The sequence below is a fragment of the Halichoerus grypus genome, chromosome 5 (assembly GCF_964656455.1).
Source record: "Halichoerus grypus chromosome 5, mHalGry1.hap1.1, whole genome shotgun sequence".
Classification (NCBI taxonomy): domain Eukaryota; kingdom Metazoa; phylum Chordata; class Mammalia; order Carnivora; family Phocidae; genus Halichoerus; species Halichoerus grypus.
In genome coordinates, this window is record NC_135716.1 from 117,821,358 (window position 1) to 117,843,732 (window position 22,375).

Sequence of the window (22,375 nt, forward strand, 5' to 3'; positions counted from 1 at the left end):
TCTAAAATCAACTGTGGTGGTATCTGCATATATGCTTAAAACCCTCGAGTTGTATACCTTAAATGGGTGGACTGTTTGGGACATGAATGATATCTCAATAAAACTGTTTTTTAAATAACCGTAATAATACTCTTTGTCCTATTCATATCTCAAAGGGTGGTTGGGAACTTTGAATGAAAGAATTTATGTGAAAGTACTTGGTACCCTATGCCGTGCTATAAAATGTAGCCTATTATATTCCTGAATGGGACCAATCAGCTTTTCCACCAGCACCTGTCAGTGCAGAACTCATAAGCTGTCATTCCTGAAACTACCTTAGCCCCCAATTAGATTTCCTTTTCTTCAGTAGTTAAAATTCATTGACAAATTCATTCATTTCACCCTTGAAATAGCTTTGCATAATAGTTGCTTGTGGAATGCTTCTTACCATCACAGCCTTTTTTTAAAAGAGGAAATAACGTTTCTTTTATATGTTTTTCTAAAATTCAGCTCAAGTGTGCATAATTACCACACATACCAAGTTCCTCGCTGCATCAACCATGAAGTCCGCATGGTTTGTATAATAATGTGCTAACTGGTAATCATTCCTTTCCTCTCAAGTTCCCAAACCCCTCATTATATTTTGGCCATCGCTATGCTCTTCTGAGCTGTGGTGAACAGTAGTCTGAATAAGCAAAAGGAGATGAGAAAGATATTTGCTCAAAGTGGTGAGGTTGAGAACAATATTGAAAGAATCTGGTTTTTGGCCAGGTGAGCCTATGAATGCAGCACCAGCGCACCGCACATTTTTAGATAGGAGAAGGAGGGAGAAATCAAGTGACCCTTTCCGGTGGCATTTTCTTTACTTGGCTGACCTGGCCAATCGGCGGTCTAAATAACCCTAGCTTTTTCATCCAATTATACAGCCTTGGACCCCAGCCACATTTCATTTGGCTTGCAAGCAGCCGATGCCCTCTTGATCTCTTTTTTACATTTTGCAAATAGTATCTAATGATAAGAGCTTTTTTGTAAAGCTCTATGTACCTGGTATGGTGCCAAGAGGTATTATGTGCCTCCTCACGAATGCTTTATGAGGCAGATGGCAAAACAAGTCCCAGAGAAACTTAGTCACTGGACAAAGTCACACAGCTGGTGGATGTGGCACCAGGGCTCAAACCCTGATTCTGTTTGAACAGCGGAGCCCATGCTCTTCATCATTGTTCTGTGCTGCGCACTGAAAACTAGTGCCCTCTTACAGTCTCCAAATTGTTACACATCAAGGCATTTTCAGAACGTGTGAAGTTTTCCTACCTCTGCTTTTCCACATTAACCTGGATCTGGGAGTCTGTACTGCCCCTCTCTCCCAGAGGCATCCCTTGGTTGAGCCTCAAAAACAAAGGAAGCCTGGACATCCTCGGTGGCGGACAGCAGTTTTTATAGAGAAAGTGTGGAGTAACAGCGCTCCCAGGTGGTCATGTGCATTTTCTCATGTGGCCTTTAGGCGAGAAGTGGGAAGAAGAAAGCTGCCACTGCTGACCTGGTGGCCTTCGTGGTACGTGTGTGTGACCCCCGAGGACCTGGCTGTGGACGTGGGCAGATTTCAGGCCTGGACTATCCCACCGTGACTGAAACCAGAAGTGCAGTCAAAGTCCCAAGAGAGGTGTTGAAGATCCAAGCAGACCCATAGGAAATCTGAAGGCTTCGTGGCCAGGAAAGTGCCTCCTGCCACCCACTCCTCGGCCCACACCTGCATCTCCTCCCATGGAGCACCAGCTCTAGCTAAAGCTTTGTTTCCTTGCTGGAGAAAAAAATCACCAACCCTGGGGGAGGGGTGAGAGCGGCAACACTTTAGTCCTCAGTAATTAATTATTCACATCTTCATGTGAAATATGTCCATCTGGTCCATCCCTGATAACAAGTGTTTCAAGGGAAAGAGAAGAACGTAGGGATGATGAGAGCCAGGAGCAGTGGGGGAGGCAAGAACTAGAGAAAGGAAGAGGAATCAAAGAGAGAGAGAAGGGGGAGGGAGAGGGAAAAGGGCCCCCCGGGAAGGGCCCAAGAAGAGAGGAGAGGGGTGTAGCCCAGTCCCCTCTGCAGTCTGAATCAGTCCTCATTGCCCCAGGCTTCAGAAGCAGAAAGAACCTGCAAAGGCAGTGTGTTCAATACAAAAGACATTCCAATAGCTCCCCACTGGGCTCCCATTGTGGTGGCTTCGTGTATAGTCTGGGCTCTCCAGAGAAGCAGAATGAACAGGTCAGAGAGGTAGGCAGGTAGATAGATTTACTGTAAGGAATTGGCTCATGAGATTTGGGGGCCTAAGAACTCATGATCCACAGCCAGTGAGCTGGAGACTCAGCACAGCCCCGTGATATAGTGCCAGTTCAAGGCCAAGGGCCCCAGAACCAGGACCCTGGGTGGTGCAAGTTTCAGTCTGAGTCCAAGTCTGAAGGCGAGGAAGACTGGTGTCCCAGATCAAAGAGGCAGAGAGAGAGAGAATTCTCTTAGTCGGCTTTTTATTCTTTTCAAGCCCTCGGTGGGACGAGGTTCACCCACACTGGGCAGGGCCATCTGCTTCACTTACTCTACGGATTCGAATGTTAACCTCATCCAGAAACATGCTCCCAGACACACCCTGAAATAATATTCAACCGAATATCTGGGCACCCTCTGGCTCAGTCAGGTTCACACATAAAGTTAGCTATCCCACTTGGCAACAGCCCCTGGTGGCACACCACTTTTTGGTTGTTTGTGTCCAGGCTCTTCTCACCCTAGACAGTAGAGCTAAGGGCAGAAACAGCCTTTTGTAGCACCACAGCCCCAGCATCTGACACAGTAAGTGCTCAAGATGTTTGGAAAGTATAAAAACAGACAAATGAACAAACTCACAGATTTGTGCCCACTATAAAGAATATACAGTACTGGTCTCATTACAGAGTAGAGGACGGTAAGCTCTGAGTTCCGGGCTGTGCATGTCATCAATTCTCAGAGCTTAATATGGTGTTTGACACACACAAGGTGCTCAATAAATGTTTGATGACCCAGGGACCATTGAGTGATTCCCTTCTTAGAGATGGGGCTGGCCTTGCGTTTCCCTTGGAGCTGACTGAAAACTACTCCCGCTTCTCGTCCGAGTCTGAGAACAGGCTTTTATGAATTGGTATCTTTTACATTCGCTTCAGATTTCAGAAGGCTTTGTTTGCAAAATCTCCTTGCCTGCTGTCACCACAGCGAGGAGAAACCGTCAGAGTGCCATCGGACCCCGTGGGGGAAAGCCAGGAAGGTTGTACAATTAGTGCTGTCTGCGAGCGGCCTGCAAAAGCTCCATGGGCCCTTCCAGGGGAGAAGGAAAATCCTGATTAAATAGAGCTGGTCACAGCCCGGGAGCCTGCTGAGCTATAGGAGAGTTGCCCTAACGCTATGAGACAGGTTTCCAGAACAATTTGGAAAAGTGTAAAGAGATCCAGTCCAAGTTCATCTTCCTTGCTGGAAGTCTCTGCTCTTCAGGAAAAGCAAGGAAGAGAGATCTACCTTTGGGACTTCCGTGTCTTAGTTTTGCCTGTGGAAAACAGTGACGGTTATCCCAGAGAGTCACAGAAGTATGGGTTGACATACTCCCTCCTCAGGGAGGAGGTCGGGCTCAAGGAAAATCAAACCGCCAGTTAGTCGCCACTTCGGACCACTCACAGAAGTGCGATGGGGTGGTAGTGAAGACGTGAGCTCTGGAATCAGAACTGCCCTCCAATGGAGGCTCTATCATCTGCTGGCTTGGGCCATTACAGTGGTGACACCAAAAGGTCGCTTATCCACCCATGATCTCCATCAGACCTCAAGCTGTTCCAAACAAAGACAATACATTGTAACGAACAGTTGGAAATATTCTCAATCTTATGTGACTATAATCATATTAGAAAATGTTGGGGGGTTTTTGTTATACATGAACTAAGTTAACATGGCATGCTTTTTATACAAACACAGATTCAAGACCAACCCTCTATCAGTCCCCACAACATTCCAAACCAGTTCACTACCCTAAGCCCCTCCTATAGTTAAATTCTGGAGCCAACCCTGGCAAAGCATTTGCTTTCAGTAAGACTCAGTTTCCTCCTCTATTAAGACAATAAAAGTTGATAGAGTTATTGAGTACTTTCTGTTTTCCGGGCACTGAGCAAACAATTTTTATGTGATTTTTCTTATTTAATCCTTACGACAACAGTATAAAGTCAGGCCTTTCCTCTATGTGCCTCAGTTTCTCAAGTTGTATGATAGAGATAATAATGCCCACCTCTTGGGGTTGGAGTGAAAGTTAAAAAGTTACTTGCTTATCTCAGTTACTCTGCCTCATAAAATACCCCGTTCCCAGATTACTCTAATTTCATTCTGCACCCTGTGAAAACTGGTCATTTGCCATCGATGACGTCAAAAGCCGAAGTGTATCCCATTCTCAATATCTGGGGGGTGACTGCCTTTGGGTTCCCAATCTGGATGTCACTCTCTTCTCAGTGGCTTTTTGTCAGGGCCCCTTCCCTCTTGAGCAGCTTTCGTCTCAGACAGACTCCTCTTCACTGAAGTGCTGCAAACTCAATTAATTATTGGCAAAACTTCATATAACTTTGTTCCCGGTATTTCAAAGTAAATCATCACGCACCATGAGTCTGCACTTCTCTACCTATTTTACCCCTGTCTTCAGCAAGTAGTCTCCTTTTTCTTTTGCTAACTCCTTTCATTGATCCTAATGTTTGCCCAGCTCCTCCCAGAGATTTCAGATATTATCTGACACTAGAGTTGGATTGGACAAGTCATTCAGCTTCCCAAAGGCTCAAATACTTCTGTTATAAAACTGCATTACACCTCCCACGTAGGTCATTAGGAGAATTTTAGAGGATATCATTCGTGTTCCTCTTCTGTGCATTTGTAATACATTGGAGGTCCTCAATAAATGGGACTTTTCTTCCACCCTTGTCAGGCCTGCCCCAGAAAACCCCAAAAGGACATACGTGGAAAAAATCTAGCTCTGGTGTGCCAGCCCAGATTCAAGGAGAAGCCCCCTCAGCACCAGCACAGCAAGACTTTCAAGGCCCAAGACCTGAGCCCTGGGTCATGTGATCTGCTGCGAGGCAGTGTGTTGCCTCACTCAGCAGCGGAAGTGATTGTTGGAATCTGATGCAGTTGGAGACAGAAAAGACGATAATCTCACACCTCTATGATCTTTCAATGTGGCAGATACTCTGAGACCACTAAACATGACTTTCGGTTACATAGCCAAGCACACTTGGCACGGGGTGGGGTGGGGGAGGGGGTCCCGGGCATCTCCCCTCCCTGACCTTGATCTAATTCACCTGCTACCTCCATCTCTCCAGCCCCTTTATTTTTTCTATTCTTCTTCCTCTTGTCATCCTTTCCTGTAAATGGAGATCGTATTAATACAATGAGGTTGTTAAGTACATCAAAGGAGATGTGTCTGAAAGTGCTTTGTTAACTGTACGGTGCCGTACAGAACGTATGTTTCATTGTTTTATTTTTCAGCACAGAAACTCCTCTCTGTGTGTCACATACCATCAGTTAAAAGGGCTGATTTTATTTGGGGTGGGGGGAGGGAATGTTTGTTTAGTTTTAGGGTCTATGGCTTTTTTGTTTTCTTGTTTTTTAGTTCTGGTTTCTGAACATTCCAGTTCATAAGGGAATTTAGTGGCATTTTGAAAACCCAGCTGGCCTCCCAGCGTGGCTGAGATAGAGACATGATTCTCTGGAGAAAGAATTCTCACCCTGCAGCTTGCTACATAAACTTGCTCAGGTGAGAAGTGGCTCAACTCCAAACTCACACCTGGCTCTCCGAGTGTCTGTCCTTGTGACTTTTGATTTGGGGATTGGATCAGAAACCACAGTAAGTTTCCTTTGTCCTAACGTATAAGACTTGTCTCTCTCCAAATTGGCAGGTGCTCGGGCTTCTGACTGTCAAATGCAGCAGCTCCAGAGGACCCTTTGAGGTGCCCTGCAAGACCCTGTTGGGGGCTCAGTAACAATGCTTTACTTCCCAGCCTGAGTTCTGAACCATTGAGAAGTAAGGCAAAAGACCCAACAGAGACCAAAATGTCTCATTTTTTGCTGATACAGGTTAGGTTGGAAAATCTAATTCGTATCTGTTAGCAAGTAGAACCTCAGCTTTAGGCTGGACCCTGTTAAGGGAGTGCTGGGCCAGAGCAAGCCTCCCCCTCCCATCCCCCCCAACCCCCCCACCCCCAGGAGTGGGGCCAAGCCCCACCTGGAAGAGCTGAGCAGAGCATGTGCTCACAGCACAGGAGCCTGCTCCCAACGGGAAAAAATGAGGCACTGAGCCGAGCTCCCGGTTTTCTTCCCAAGTTCACCGAGGAGAAGGAACTCTGCCCTAGACTAATCCTAGCCAAGGGCTATTCTTTGCTTGCAAAGTCTCCTTGAGGCAAGTGTTTACAGAATGACAATTTCCTTCAAGAGGGACATCTGGTTACCCTATGATCTATTCTCTTCTGACATAGTCATTAACACACCTCCATTGCATGCTCTTTCTGGTGTTTACCACAAACCCCAGTTGTGTCTGGCATTCACACCTCCCACCACTGCAGTCACTTCTTCCATTTACCTAACACCCAACACCTACTCACCGCCAGCTGTAATCTGAAGGCACGCATGACACAGTGGCCCGAGTTAGCGTCTCCTCTTGAGCCGTTTAAATGATACAACCTGTCCCTCTTTTGTCCTTACATAGGCACATTCTGTTGGTGGTTTCCATATTTTTGGATTCCAGTGTCGTTAGTGTTACATGAACCCACAACAACAATAAGTGAAAAACCTAATCATTGTGGGGGTTTTTGTTTAAGTCTGTTCCATTCAAATGAGTCATACCATTAAGTAAATACACAGTTTCCTTTAAGTGCTTAATCAGTTACACAAGTACCAAAGAGTTCACTCTGACCCTGTGTTGTGTTACGGTTTTTTTCCTTGTTCTGTAAAACTTTCGTTCTTGGATTACACATTTTCAGGGACGACTGCCAATTCCTCCTTTCTCTTCTGCCCTCCTCTGAGCATTGTGTGTGTGTATTTTCATGTCAATGTCCTAGTCCTGCAAATAAAAGCCACCTTTCCTGTTTTTTCAGCAAATTGAATCAATTCCAATTTTCTTCTGGGCTTCCCTGTTAGTGTTCCATGTGCATGTTTTGCTGGATTGTTCCAATAAGCTTCCCACTCTGTTTCAAAGGCATCTAAGGTAAAGAGCAATACGCTGGAAAGGAATTGAACGTTCTGAGTTCAGAGCCTCCTCCCTGGGGGCCCCAGCAGCTGGGCAGGTGTCTAAGGGAACTTGGCAGGTAGTTGCATCCTCCCCTGTGGTTCCGTTATCTTCCAACAACACTTTATACTTCCTTCGGCTATGTACACACCATCTGTTATTTTCATAACTTGCTCCTCTGTCTTTCTCTTTACCTACTCGGGGAATCCACCAAGGCAAAACTCTGTCTTATTTTTTGGATCTCCTGCAACTAGCTCCTGACTCCTAGTGGGGGCTCAGTTACTATTTGAGGAAAGGGAAAGGAAAAGAAAGAAGCGAGGAGCTCAAGAGGGGCCGGGGCCCGCAGCACCCATGTGTATGCTAGGAGCCCTCTCCAGAAAGCTGTCCCCACACACTTTCTCGTGGCCAGCTCCTTCCCGTCTGTCACCCCCATATCCGTTCAGTGTCACCCCTTCTGAGTGTCTGCATCCTTCCTAAAGGAACCACCAAATGGGCACACATGGACACACACACACACACACACACACACACAGTAACCTTCTATCTTCCTTCCCTGATTTCTCTATTTCTGACTCTTTGCTATCTGAAATTATTTTAGCTGTGTGTTTAGTTATTGTCTGTCTCCATCCATTATAACGTAAGCTCCAGGAGTACCTTAGCTGCAGTATCTTAAATAGTGCCTGGCATGTGGTAAGTGCCTTAAAGAGTTTCAGTGGTGTGTACATAGCCGAAGGAAGTATAAAGTGTTGTTGGAATAAATGGAGAAAGAGGGGGAGGAAGGAAAGAAATGTCTCCTCTCCTCCCATGCCCTATTCAATCAACTTGTTTTAAATGTAGAGCAGTGAGAACCTCCAGGGAGAAAAAGGAAACTGTTCTTCTGCCCTTTGCTGACCTGCCCCCTGGCTCTTCAATGTAGACAGCAGGGTCCAGAAAACATCTGTGGTGGGAGAACAGGCGAGGGAAGTGGGAAATGTCTCAAGCCACGCATCCTTCAAGATGCAAAAGAAGAATGCTGTAAGGAATGGGGTGGACCAGAGACTGAGCTGTCCCGGAGACTGTTCTTTCCACACCGCCCGCGTGCAGTGAAGGACGGGCTGAGCTCCAGAAAATGGGGAACACGGTTTGCACAGACTTCCACAGGCAGTTTCGATACATCACGGCACCTAGTGAGGCCTCAGAAGGGCCCGGAGGGCCCAGGAGCCAGAGGCTGCAACTTTGCTTCTCGGCTGGCTACATCGTCATCTCCACTTAGCTCCGTGCGTGCATCGGCTTCCGTCTCTCCCTGCAGACCTCTGCACGGGAGCCAAATCCGGCTGCTCGGGAGTCCCGCAGGCCCATTTCCCGGTTCCAAGGGGGAGAATCTGATGGGACCAGCATGCGGCAAGTGTCCACACCCCTTCTCATCAGCTGTGGGTTGGGGTCACTTTGTACGGGGGGTGGCAGCCAGTAGGGATCCGGGAACTGGGTATGTGGCTGATAATCACCCCAAAGGACATTTACCATCTTTACCTTCGTCAACAGGTGGTGTATGTACTCCAGACTGATAACATCTGAGAAAGTTTATTGTCCTTTCTTTTCAAGTGTCCAGATATTTTCCATTTGTTTTCTCTGTCATTAACCCCCCATCACCTAGCACTGGGAGCATGAAGTAGAAAACGCTGCCCTGTGAAATGTTTGCTGGGTCACTAGGGCATTAAACACTTGTTTCCAGGGCTCGTGGATCTAAAGCCACAATCATGAGTCAATGACAGAGAAATGTTTACCGCCCTAAGTTAGCCTAAAGAAGCCAAATGTGACAGAAATCCTGTGGGCAACTTTCCACCTTTCTCTTTCATTGATTCTGGCGCCTGAGAAAATAACTCCTGGAATGTACCCACTGAGTCCAACCACCTCAACAGAGCAAGATAGTGTGTCCTGAATGCACCAAAAACACACTTTTCCATGGGTAGTTATGAGTCCAGCACACGGCCTTACGCCTCTCTCGCTGACTACTTCTGACTCATTCAGATGGTTTGCTGGCTAGTGACCCAGGTGTATGTGATACAGGATGACACCAGGTGAGCTCATACCTTGGGTTTTTTGAAAACTTGGTATTTTTCAACTGATTTACCTTTGAGCAAAGTGTTCCTTTGTGGTGGAAAGTCTATTCGACAGATGGGGTTGGTGGGGAGGGTAAAACAAGGTGGCTGGAAGCAGGGAAGCTGCTGGGCACATGAATGTAAGATCTGTCATCCCTGTGAGAGAGACAGAGTTCCAAAGATGATGACTCCTTTGGAGAAATATTCCTGCCCAGAAAAATGTAATGCAGGTGTGTGTCCACCACTGTCCTGGCTTGTGGAGAGGTTTGGAGCCTGTTCTGTTGGGTTCCATGGTACTGCTTGCCCAGGTACGACTCCATGAAGACCCTCTAGGTGATCAAGACTTCGATCCCGGAGACTTTAAATGTTCTGAACTATTGGAAGGGGAGCAGCTGAAGGAAATCCTGGGGCACAGGTGCTTGCTTTCAGACCTAGCTAATCATCGCTGTGCTGCAGGCAATGAGTGTTCCTCACCACAGGTGACTAGAACACCTAATCTAGGTTCTCAGGACAGGTGGAGGTCTCCACAGGTGTGGGCTACTGGGCCATGGGCCATGTTCCAGTGCAGCACAGCTCTCTCTCTTTCTGTCCTTGAGGTCCTTCCTCTCTCCCCACCCCCCCTCCCCCACTCCCCCAGTCCGTGGAATCTTTAATCTGGGGGCGGAGCTCTATTTATTCTTGTGCAGTGATGCATCCAGCTCCTTCTGTCTCACACCCGTACCAGTGACTTTTGAACTTAAACATTACTATTTCACCTCCTTTATTCTCTGCCTCAAGAGGAACATCCTTCCCCTAGAAGCACTGGATGACTCATATCTAGCTTTCTGGGCTGGGAGGAAGATCTTCAGGGTGCAAGAAAACCAGAATGCAGAGTTGGGAGGATTATGGGTGTTGAAGGGTAGGTAAGAACACAGAAATGATTCCTTAAAATATCATCCCATTCTATATGGATTAGGCATTGTGCCCATAATATAATGCTTGTTACTATGAGTTTTGTGTTCTTGTTTACGTGGTTTCCTGCAGGGCTACACGACAGACAAGGGGACTTTACCCAGAGGAGAAAGCAGGAAAATGGGCTGGATTTGACTTGGTGCAGCACAGCGCAGACTGAACCGTGGATGTCTGGCTGCAGGGAGCAGATCTCGAGAAATACACTGATATTAGACTTTACTTCCTTTTGTTTTTTGAAGACCATAACGCCAGACCTCACGGCCAGCAATGAAGGTATGTTTTTCCCTTAAAGGGGTGTCCTTTCAATCATTTCTTGGGTAAGCTCACCTAGAGCTGAGTGAAGGGGAGAAAATAAGCAAGAAGCAAATAGCTTCTCCTTTTCCCTGGGGTGAGTCAGACTTAAATTCTGAGGTTGAGCATGAGTGAAACCCTCCTGTCTGGGGAGGTGGGATTTGTTGGTCAGGATGGCCTTTCCTATGGGAGGTAGAAAAATGAGGGAGTGCACCCCCACAGGATGCCTCAGCACCCACCATGTCTTACTGGCCCCCTACCTGGAAGTTTAGAAACACACTCTGCTCTGCATATGGCAGCTAGAAGTACCAGGGAGTTAACACCCCCAGGGAAGTGTCAGTCAGGGATGGTTTGGAACAATTGGATAAATGTACCCAATTTCTTCAATCCTCAGGACAATTCTGAGGCATGGTCTACACCATTACTGTCCAACAGAAATATAATGTAAATCATTGTAATCCTCATGTAATCCTCATGTAATTTTACATTTTTTTGTGGACACATTTAGAAAGGTAATATGAGGCAGGTGAAATGAATTTTAATAAAATATTTTATTTAACCCATATATCTAAAATATTATCATGTCAATATATAATCGATATAAAAATCATCAATGAGATATCTTACTTTTTTGGTACTTTTTTTTTTGTATGTTAGAAATCCAATGTGTATTTTACATTTAGAGGACAGCTCAATTCTGATTAGACACATTTTAAATGCTCAGCAGCCACATGTAACTAGTGATTCTCATACTGGCCAGGCCAGTTCTATACTCTCTCAGTTTCCCAGTGCGATTGAGCCCCAGTTGCCTACGGTGGTAAATCTTTGTATAGATACACCCTACTTAGACTTCCTTCCCTTCCCCGAATGACTTCTGCAGTCTTTTACCAGTGCTGCCTGAGGTCATCTGCCAAATGAACCACTTGCGTCCATATCCGTGCCTCTGAGTCAGCTTCTGGGGACCACAACCTGAGACACGATGGCTCTAAGCCTCTAAGCTCTAAGGGTAGCCACATCTCGTATTAGTTGTTAAGTTGTTCTCAATTTTGAACTTTCCTCGGGGTAAATACTTGCTAAAAGTTACAGCAAGGTATGTTCTATGCCGTGACAACCTGAGGGAAGGGTTTGTTCTTGAGTCTCGATAGCAAAGGACAGAACAATGTCCCCTCCCCGGAGGCCAAAGCAGAGGTAGCGGTAGCAGTGGCCATGGAGATAGCCATGCCCAGCAGAGGGGCAACTCCACGAGGGTCACCGGCAGCAATGTAGCTGAGTGACAAGGAGGTTGGGGCAGAAGACCACAAGGGACTCTTTGCTTTCACACAAGATGGTGTTGGGGACCCTCAGACAGGCCAGAGGACGGTTTCTAGCCCCCCAAACCAAGGGGAGGGTGTACCAGCTCTTACAATTTTATATTTAAAAGGAAATTTAAATTTCTGTAGGCAAGGGTGGTAAAGCCTGGACACTTGAGTGGCTTGTTAGTTAAGTCTTGATTTGCTGCCTCAGTCAGGATGACTTCAGAGAATCCTCCATCCATACCTCGGAAAGAAAAACAATGGCAGGTTGAGATGCAGATTGATCCCAGCACTGTTTATAAATTCCTCCAGAAGAGGTGCTTCCTTCTAGAACAGGTGCATGCTTCTAGGACTTAGAGCATGACTTATAATTATGTCAAACAACACTGAACACATAGAACAGCTCTATCAGAGGCACACCTGGGTGGCTCAGTCGTTAAGCGTCTGCCTTCGGCTTAGGTCATGATCCCAGGGTCCTGGGATCGAGTCCCGCATCGGGCTCCCTGCTTAGCGGGAAGCCTGCTTCTCCCTCTCCCTCTGCATGCCGCTCCCCCTGCTTGTGCTCTCTCTCCCTCTGTCAAATAAATAAATGAAATCTTAAAAAAAAAAAAAAAAAAAGAACAGTTCTATCAGGGTATGGAGCAAAGATGAGAGAGTGATTTTATGTCAGCAAGCACTAAAGTATCCTTAGAAGAAACCTGACCCCAGATGTCCACATGTATTAACAAAATACTTTGTTTTGTATTTACCTAATGAAAATGGAAAATCCCTTCCTGCTTATATGTACTCCATCTCCAACTCTCTTAAGCAGAATGGAACTAGCTGTTTTTCCAGGCATATTTTTTTTCCTCAGGCCATCATCTTCACCAAATATAGGCCAATATATTTTAACTTCCATGAGCCAGACATTAGAAATGAACAAAATATCTTACAGAAGACTAGTCCAAACCTGAAGCTTTATATCCTTACCTCCTAAAACCATGTGCCTTCACTACCTTTTCCAAAAAGTGAATTTAAAATGACAATGGCAATATTTTATTTTGGCTTCCACAACACACTCTCTTGAAATTACTCTCCCTAAGGTCAGCCGTTGAGCTCCTGTCCTAATAAACCTAACCAAGGATATTCTCTACATTCTCATTCTTCTTGAATTTTTTCTGCAGCATTCAACATATTGAACAACACTATTTGCTTATTCCATTTCAACGAGTATTTACTTATCACTATAACACTGTTATAAGAACCTTCAGATACATCAGAAAATAAGACAAAGACCTATGCCCTTCTGGAGCTCACGTTATAGTACGGGCAAACTTCATTAAACCATAGGCCTAGTTACTGATAGTTTTTAGAAGTCGGACACCAAAATGTCCTTTCTGAACAAGCAAGGAAAGGTCTTAGGCTTTGGAGGCTGGAGAATATGAGTCAGAGGCTGGAAGATGAGAGAAAGCTGTGGGGTGATGTGTGATTTTCACCTAAAGTATCCCCAAACAGTCAGTAAATTCCTAAGCATCACTAGATGCCAAGTGTAATTGGATTTCTTATGGAAAATGGAGCTGGGGTGTTGCTTAAATCTGGGCCTGGCGACTCCACTGGTTCTCTCAAACCCACACCCTCTCTCCCACTCCTGGCACCATTTTATGAGTTTGGGGCCTCAACCTTCAAGCTGCTCTCCCTCCGAGCTCTAGTCTTACTCTTCTCTACCCCAGCCCCCATGTTGCTGCCTGAGAGATCATTCCCCAAAATACAAATCAAATCCTGTCACTGCCTTTTTCCTGAATCAAGCCTTCTGAAATTGGTATTATGCTTACCAAAGATCCCTTGATACAATATACACTGAGAGACACAGGTTCATTTGTCAATAGAATCATACTTGGAAAAAGCACAATGGAGTAATTTTTCTTTCCTCTCAAAACAAGAGTGAAATGCTCTTCCCATTTAAAGAGGGTTGACACGCTTTTCACTGCTGTAGGAACTATCTGAAGTTGACATAAACAGCAAAGATTCTGAGGAACTGTGGATGTTTGATAGAGCTAAGCTAATCTTGACAGCAACCCAGATAATCACAAATGGTTGTTTGGGGGTTTGGAGAGCTGACAGCAAGCAGTTTAAAGCCTGTGAAACTAGTTCATTGCCTGGACGTTTAGGAGCTGCTGGTTAATCCTCACATCCAGCAGCTTGAGGTGACTGAAAGCCGAGTAGATGTACAATGTCCAATCAGAAAGAAGGGATCAAGTTTTGCTTCTGCTCTGAAAGTAGGTCCAGAGGGTGTGGGTGCTGCCCAGGAAGAACCAGCACCTGGAGAGGGAGCCTAGGGGCTGAGTTTCCTCAAGACAGCATAGTTGGGGGAGAAACAGCATTGTGACTGAGGAGAATCAAGGTCATCATCAAGAAGAAGGTGCTGACAAGCATCAGATCTGAAGGATGACTTAATAAGGACTATAAGTATCAAGAATAACAAAAGCGATAATTGCTAACATCTACAGCCCAGGTGGTATACATGAGAAACTAAGCACATTACATGCATTCAATCTATGAGATGAGAGGTTGCTATTTCTTATCCTTTATATGTTAGCATTTCCCAACATTCCACCTTTATTCCTCCTCTCTTCACATATTTAAAATTATCCTGGGTGGATGAGAAACCTCGGGCATAGAGCAGTTAGGAAACTTGCCTGAACTTGAACAGTAAGTGGTTAAGGAATGACTCAAGGCCAAGTGAAGTAATGCTGAAAACCAGACAGTGAGATATGAGTCAGAGACCACAAGATGAAGGTCAGGATGGAGGACAGGCAAGGGATGGGTCGAGGCAAGTGTGTTAGAGCTAAGGTCAGGACGAGTTACAGAACACTGAATTCTCCCTTAGCTGCATCCTGGTGTGTCATAGAAGTGAAAATGGCTGCTGAGCGGAGCCACGCAGGACTAGATGGGGATAATGGAAAAAGCATGCCGACGTAAAGAAGAATGATTATTTTGCTTTCTTTTATTCTGTTGTAATAAGAACACTTAACATGGCATCTACCCTCCAAAGAAAATTTTAGGTGCACAATACAGTATTGTTAACTCTAGGCACAGGGTTGTACAGTAGGTCTCCAGAACATACTCATCTTGATTAACTGAAACTTTTTTTTAAAGATTTGTTTCTTTTAGAGAGAGAGAGAGAGCACAAGCGGGAGGCGCAGGGAAAGGGAAAGAGAATCTCAAGCAGACTCCTCACTGAGAGTGGAGCCTGATGCGGGGCTCAATCTCATGACCCTGCTGAGATCATGACCTGAGCTGAAACCAAGAGTCGGATGTTTAACGGACTACACCACCCAGGCACCTCCATAACTGAGACTTTATATGCATTGAATAGCTTTTAGTTAGCCAGTCATTCAACATGTATTTATTGAACACCTACTGACTCGGTCCACTGAGGCTGCTGTAACAAATTACCATTGACCGAGTGGCTTGTAAACACACTGGAAATTTATTTCTCACAGTTCTAGAAGATGTAAGACTGAGATCAGGGTGCCAACATGGTCCAGTTCTGGTGAGAGCCCTCTTCCAGGTGGCAGACTGCCAACTTCTTGTTACGTCTCCACTCGGCAGAAAGAGCATGGGAGTTCTCAGGCTTCTCTTTCACAAGGGCACTAATCCCATTCATGAGGGTGGAGCCCTAAGCACCTCTCATAGGCTTCACCTCCTCATACTCATACCGACGGTTAGGATTTCAACAGGTGAGTTTGGGGGAGACACATTCATTGCAAAAACCTACTCTATACCAGGCACTTTTACAGAAGCAACACCGAAAAAGTAGATACAATGCTGGCCTTACTGAAGTTACAATTTAGCTGAATAACAATAGATTAAATATTAAACAATAAAAACAGTAAATCTGCTGTGTTGTGCTATCACAACCAGCTCTTTCCAAGGAAAAATCCTGGTGGAACTGAATTAAAAAATTAGGGGTAATATAAAGAAAACAACAACTTCCTATGCTGCAGGCCAACCCCCTTCCCCTGTTTAGCAAAGATTCTCAAGGTTCCGGTGGCTCCGGCGATCTGAACATGGTCTTAGGCTTAGGGTTGGAAGCACTGTCAAAATCACTTAGGCCTTGCCTTCTGCCTTCCAGTTTGTGAATTCCCTCACAGAAAAAGTTATCTGGGATATGCTTGAATACCTTGCAGGAAAGAAAACTTAGTGTTTCTCAACTCAATCCACTCCAGAGACGTTCCATTTTTTTGTTTTGTTTTGTTTTGTTTTGTTTACCTTATACTGATCCCCATTAGAGTTCATGTTAACCCTGAGTCCGTCGTTAAAAGTATTTTATGTTTTCCGTTTTGGATTATCCACAAATTAATTTTTTTTTAAATGCCTCCTGGATCACTGTTTTTCACACAGTGCTCTGGGAAGTCCTGGGTATTGTTCCACTCTGGGCACTCATAAGCTACGCCTTCAATATTCCTTCCCAAATTATGCCTGCGATAGAGCCCCGCTTGGAGTTGGCAAGTGCTGCCTTCTTTCTCCTTCTGCGACCTGTATTTAAGTCCCCTCACTGTTGCACACGGATCTTCATGCCTCATGGATCTTCAGCAGGATCAGGCACTCTTGTTTACAAGATTCCTTCTATATACTCCAAGGGGCCATCTGACAGAGCCACGACCTCTGAATTCATGTGAAGCTGTTTTGTTACCATCTCTTCATTCACCAGAGGAGAGTCCATGTGTAGAAACTTGCTATAGACTAAAAAGTCCTCTTACTAGATTTTCCTGAGCTTCGGCTTCTGCTTAATTATGCTGATGCCACCTTCTGGAGTCCTGCTCCATCACTTACCTCAGTAGGTCTTGATGTAGGGCCCATTCATTAGCTTCCTCGCCTTGGCAGGATGCTCTTGGAAGGCAGCAATTCAGGGTCTTTCCAAAACCAGAGCGCTCTCTTTCCTGTTAATCTTGGGATGTTCTCTGTTGCATTGAGGGAGTTGGACAATCCCATGGTAAGTTTCCTAGCTTTTCTTTTTCCTACCTCAGGCACAGAGAACAGACCTGAATGCATTATATCTTTGCCCTTGCCGCAGGGAATGTTCTTAGCTCCTCTGAACCACACCGCATCCTAAAGCAGTTAGCTCAGTGTACAGCTAGTAGTTCAGAACACTGGCCTTGTAATCAGACGTGCTGAGTTCGAATCCTGATTCTGCTAGTTGGTAGAGGAGTGGCCTTGGGTAAATAATATTTTCTAAGCCTCAGACTTCTCATTGTGAAGTGAGTATAATAAAGTATAATGAAGTATAACAAAGCCTACCTGGAAGAACTGTTATAGGTATTAAATTGTAACAGCAGAGGTATTGTGCTTGGTTCAGAGTGGCTACAAAATAAATTGCTAGCGATCATTTCTTCCCAGGCATTTGTATGACTGGGAGATCTAACCCCTCCATCAAGATGTCCCGATAGCACCTCTCCTCAACTATATTTAAGGTACTTTGTCCCATATCATGCAAGCCTCTAATACCAAATTCCAGTCTTCACTCCCCAAACAAACCTCCTAGGAACAAGGCAGAGGGACTGATCCCTTCCCTCAAGTTTCCTCAACACCCCCAACAATGTCCTAGTCTTGGAGTATACTTGTGAATGTCCTCTGAGTATTTGTTCAGGCATGTGCTTACCACCTGCACCCCCCTGGTCTTTCCTTCCTGAACTGGGAGCCGCTCCTGGGATAGACTACTTGGAAAATTCACGAAGTTCCTGAGTGGAACTGTCTGAATTCCACCCATCTTGTCTGGTCATGAAAACCCAGGAGTGTCTGGCTCAGAACTGGCCACTTTTTCCCTCCAACTATTTACAGGAAATTCATAATTGACAATCACTTGGAGTAGAATTCATTGCTCAACACAGCACCTGATATCTGGTAGGAAGTTTTGGAAATAAATCATTAAATAGCAGTTCAAGTACCACCTATTAAAGTCCTCTGGTCCAATTTAAATACACCTCTTTCAGGGTGCCTGGGTGGTTCAGTCGGTTAAGCAACTGCCTTCAGCTTGGGTCGTGATCCTGGGGTCCTGGGATCGAGCCCTGCGTCGGGCTCCCTGTTCAGCAGGGAGCCTGCTTCTCCCTTTCCCTCTGCCCCCTGCTTGTGCTCTCTCTCAAATAAATAAATAAAATCTTTTTTAAAAAATCTAAATACACCCTTTTCATGTTGTCTTGTCAATCATAAATGGTTTCCTCTTCTCTCCCTCTGCATCCCTATAACAGCTCTCTTTACTGAATGCTTATTAATTGTTCCCAGGTCATATATCTGATAATTGGCAAATCTAGAATCTGACTGTACTGAGTTAAATAGTGTCTTCCCAAAATTCCATGTCCATTGGAACATGGGAACATGATCTTATGTGAAAATAATGTCTTCACAGATGCATTCAAATTAAGAGAATGTCATACTAGATTAGAGTGGGCTTAAATCCAATGATTAGTGTTGTTATAAGAAGAGGGAAATTTGGAGAAGAGACAGTAGGAAAACAGAGAAGGCCAGGTAAACATGGAGGCAGAGATTAGAGTCATGTTGCCAAAGCCAAGGGATGCCAAGGATTTCTGGCAACCACTAGAAGCTACAAAGAGGCAAGGAAACAGTCCTCCCCAGAGTCTTCAGAGGGGACACGGCCCTGTCAATTTTGAACTTTCGGCCTCCAGCACTGTGAGAGAATACACATTTCTGTTGTTTTAAGTCACCCGGTTTGTGGTAATTCGCTACAGCAGCCCTAGGAAACTAATACACCAGCCTAAGCCTGTCAGATGCCAAACATCTTCATATTTAGCCACTATGATATGCTCTCTTGTGTTTGTAGCGCCTAAATTCTATCTTTCATGGTACATTTATCAGATGCCTTGTATTTCACAGTAGGAGACAGATGGTGCACCGAGAACTTAAGGCGGGGATGGAGAGGGTGGGGAAAGGTCGAATTATTGCAAGGTAGAGAATGGACTATTTCTTGAAAAGCGCTATTTCTTGAAAAGGTGCCCAATCCTCATTACAGTCTGACCGAGAAGAGGAAATGTGTCTGCTTATGAAGGAAGTAGGGTGCAGAAGGAAAGCAGGACTGGGAACTGTAAGGCCTGCCATGAGCCAGCCCTATGATTAGGCACATGATGTTCAGATGTGGCTGCTTTGACACAGACTATCGACATGGGAACATTGAGACATGGCCTCAAAAACAAAATAGTAACCTCTCGGCTTTAAAAAAATTCCTAAACTCCTCACTCAGTCCCTCTCAATCCCTGATCATAACTCCCACTTCTGACACATAGCAGACATTTAACTTTTTAGCTGAGTAAATGAATAAAGAACTGCATACTGAGGATAGAAGGAAGTTGGAGGTGTCAGAAATGAGATAATGGTCAACAACTAGGAAAAAGTCAGATGTATAGGAAGAGTCATGAAAGAAGCCTCAAGAATCAGAGATGTCTGCCACTAACATTGGGTAATCAATAGTGGTAACACAAGGCAATGTGGCAAAATATCAATATTTGTCAAATCTTGGTAGTAAATATAGATGTTTGTAATATTTTTCTTTATAGTTTGGTGTGTCTTAAATGTTTTGTTTAAAAAAAGAACAATGGGGTGCCTGGGTGGCTCAGTCGGTTAAGCATCCAACTCTTGATTTCGGCTCAGTTCATGATCTCAGTGAGACTGAGCCCCATGTTGGGCTCCGTGCTGGGTGTGGAGCCTGCTTAAGATTCTCTCTCTCCCTCTCCCTCTGCCCCTCCCCCTCACCCCCACCCCTCCCCCACTCACAGGTATGTGTGCACATGCACTCTCTCTTTAGAAAAAAATAAAATAAAATATAAATAAATAATAATAAAAGAAAACAGAACAACAACCACCTCCTAATGGCTATATCAAAATGGATGTGTCAAACTGGCATCGTTCATATCATTTACTTTGATGGATGCTGAATCCTCTCCTTCATCAGCAGAGCTTGTATAGTTGTGGCAAAACAGTTCATTTCCACACACAGATGGACCAATACTTTGGAGACAACCTGTGGAAATATATAGGAAAAGACATTGCCTTGGGCTCTGTGCTCCTGAGAATTTATGCAAAGGAAATGATAATTCCAAAGAAAAAAGGATGGAGAATATGTAGATGAAAAATTGGGGGACAAAATTGTTTACAACAATGACAAATTGGGAATAACTTAAGGTAACCATGGGGGAGTGTTCACCACTGCTCCCACTCAGTCACACCACCCTCCTTCTCCCTTAGATCACTGTGGTAGCCTCCAGCTGTCTCTGCACCCACCCTTACACCTACAATCCGCTCTCAGCAGCCAGAGTAACCCTTTTAAAAGGAAATGAAATCGCATCCCCACTTCTCTTCCAAAGGTTCCCACCACCCTCGCTGCTACTAACCCTGACCTGAGCCACCATCTCCTGGGCCTGGATTTCAGGAACAGCACCCTAACTGGTCTCCCCTTTTCCATCTTCTTTCCCCCCAAGGCAACAGTGAAAGTGTTCCTTTTTCAAATCATAAATCGGATTCTGTCACTCCCCTGCTCAGAACTCTCCAGTGGCTTCCTGTTTGACTCAGAGTACACCCATATGACTCAGAGTAAAGTCAGAGTACACATTTACAGTGGCACATAAGGACCTCATCTCCTTCCCAGTCCCCCTGGATACTTTTCGTTGGCTGTTCCCTCTACTAATGTTCTTTTTCTATATGTCCACATGACTCATTCCCTCACTTCCTTCAAGTGGTAACTTATATCTCCCCTTCTCAGTGAGATCTTCACTAACCACCCTATTTTAAATGTTACCACTCCAGCACTGAGTGCTGAGTAATGTACAGAATTGTTGAATCATTATATTGTACACCTGAAACTAATATAACACTATATGTTAATTATAGTTGAATAAAAAAATTTTTTGTTGACATTCCATATACCCTCATCCTACTTTCCTGTTTTGTATTTTCTCTTAGTATTTATCATCTTCTAACATAATAACTTTACATATCATTTTCCAAATGTCTATCTGCCCTGCTCCAAAACACATGTATGCTAGAATTTAAACTCCAGGAAGAAAGGAATTTTTATCTATTTTGTTCATAGCTGTTTCCCCAGCACCTAGAACAATGTCTGGTACATAGTTGACATTCAGTAAATATATGTGAAATGAAAGCACAAATGGTTAAGTAAATTGGGCTATACCAAGATGAGGGAAGATTAAGCAATCAGAAAAAACTGGACTTGTACTATGTATCAACTTAGGAAAAGTCATATGATGCAATGTAAATGTTAGAAGCTTATGATGCAACTTGATCAAAACTACATTGGTGTGGCTTTGGCAACATTGTTCTTTTCTGGTTCTTTTGCTTTCCCTTCCCTTAAATGTTAGAGTTCCCAAGAGGTGTCTGACTGGCTGCTCAGTGGGCAGAGCATGCAACTCTTGATATTGGGTTGTGAGTTTGAGCCGCCTGTTGGGTGTAGAGTTTACTTTTAAAAAAATTCTGGAGTTCCCAAGTTTGTCTTTGTTCTTCTTGTCATTTCTATCTACCCTCACCACTTCAAATACCATCCAGTTTATCATGTTGTCCAAACATGTCTTGTGCCCAGGCTGTGTTTTGAACTTCTCACCCACATTAGTCATTATTCATATTGTTTTGTATACACGTCTATTAGTAGCTAGATACCATTCTGGGAATAGTTGGCTGTTTATCAGTCTCCCGCATAAAAATAGAACTCTTCCAGGATATAAGATGACTGGGACATAAGGACTCAATAAATGTTTGAGTAATACCAGATGATAATAGAGTTCATACTGTGTGCCAAGTACCTCTAAGAACCTTACATATATAGTATCATTTAATTCTCACAGCAGCCCTGTGAGAGGTTTAAGCTAGACGTACCTTCACACAGATGAAAAAGGAAATAGGACTGTAAAAAACAGTGACCAAAAAGTATGCAGACGTTAAATTAGGTATTAAAACGAGGGGATCGGGGCGCCTGGGTGGCTCAGTAGTTAAGCATCTGCCTTCGGCTCAGGTCATGATCCCAGGTCCCGCATCGGGCTCCCTGCTCAGCGGGAAGCCTGCTTCTCCCTCTCCTGCTCCCCCTGCTTGTGTTCCCCTCTCTCGCTGTATCTCTCTCTGTCAAATAAATAAATAAAAATCTTTAAAAAAAAAAAAAACAAAAAACGAGGGGATCATAGGCGGTTTTTCTCTTTCCAAAAAATTTCTTTACTATTATAGTTAAGCTGCGTGTGTGTTGTGTATGAGCATGCGCCAGTATCTGCACGTGAGCGAATAAGCTAACAACTTCAGTGGGCTAACGCAGCACCCGGAAGTTGTAGGGCAAGGTCTGGGAAAAGGGGCAGAACCCAGAGGTACTGACAAGCGGTGAGCAGTCTGCGAAGGCGGGGCGTGCGGCGGGAGGGGCAACGGGCCCCACCCACGGAAACCAGTCCTTACCCGGAGGCCAACCTGCTGCTCCTCGCAAATGACGTGCGGGGGCTGTGGGCGGAGCCACTCCTGAGAGGATTCGGCCGGGGGGCAGGGAC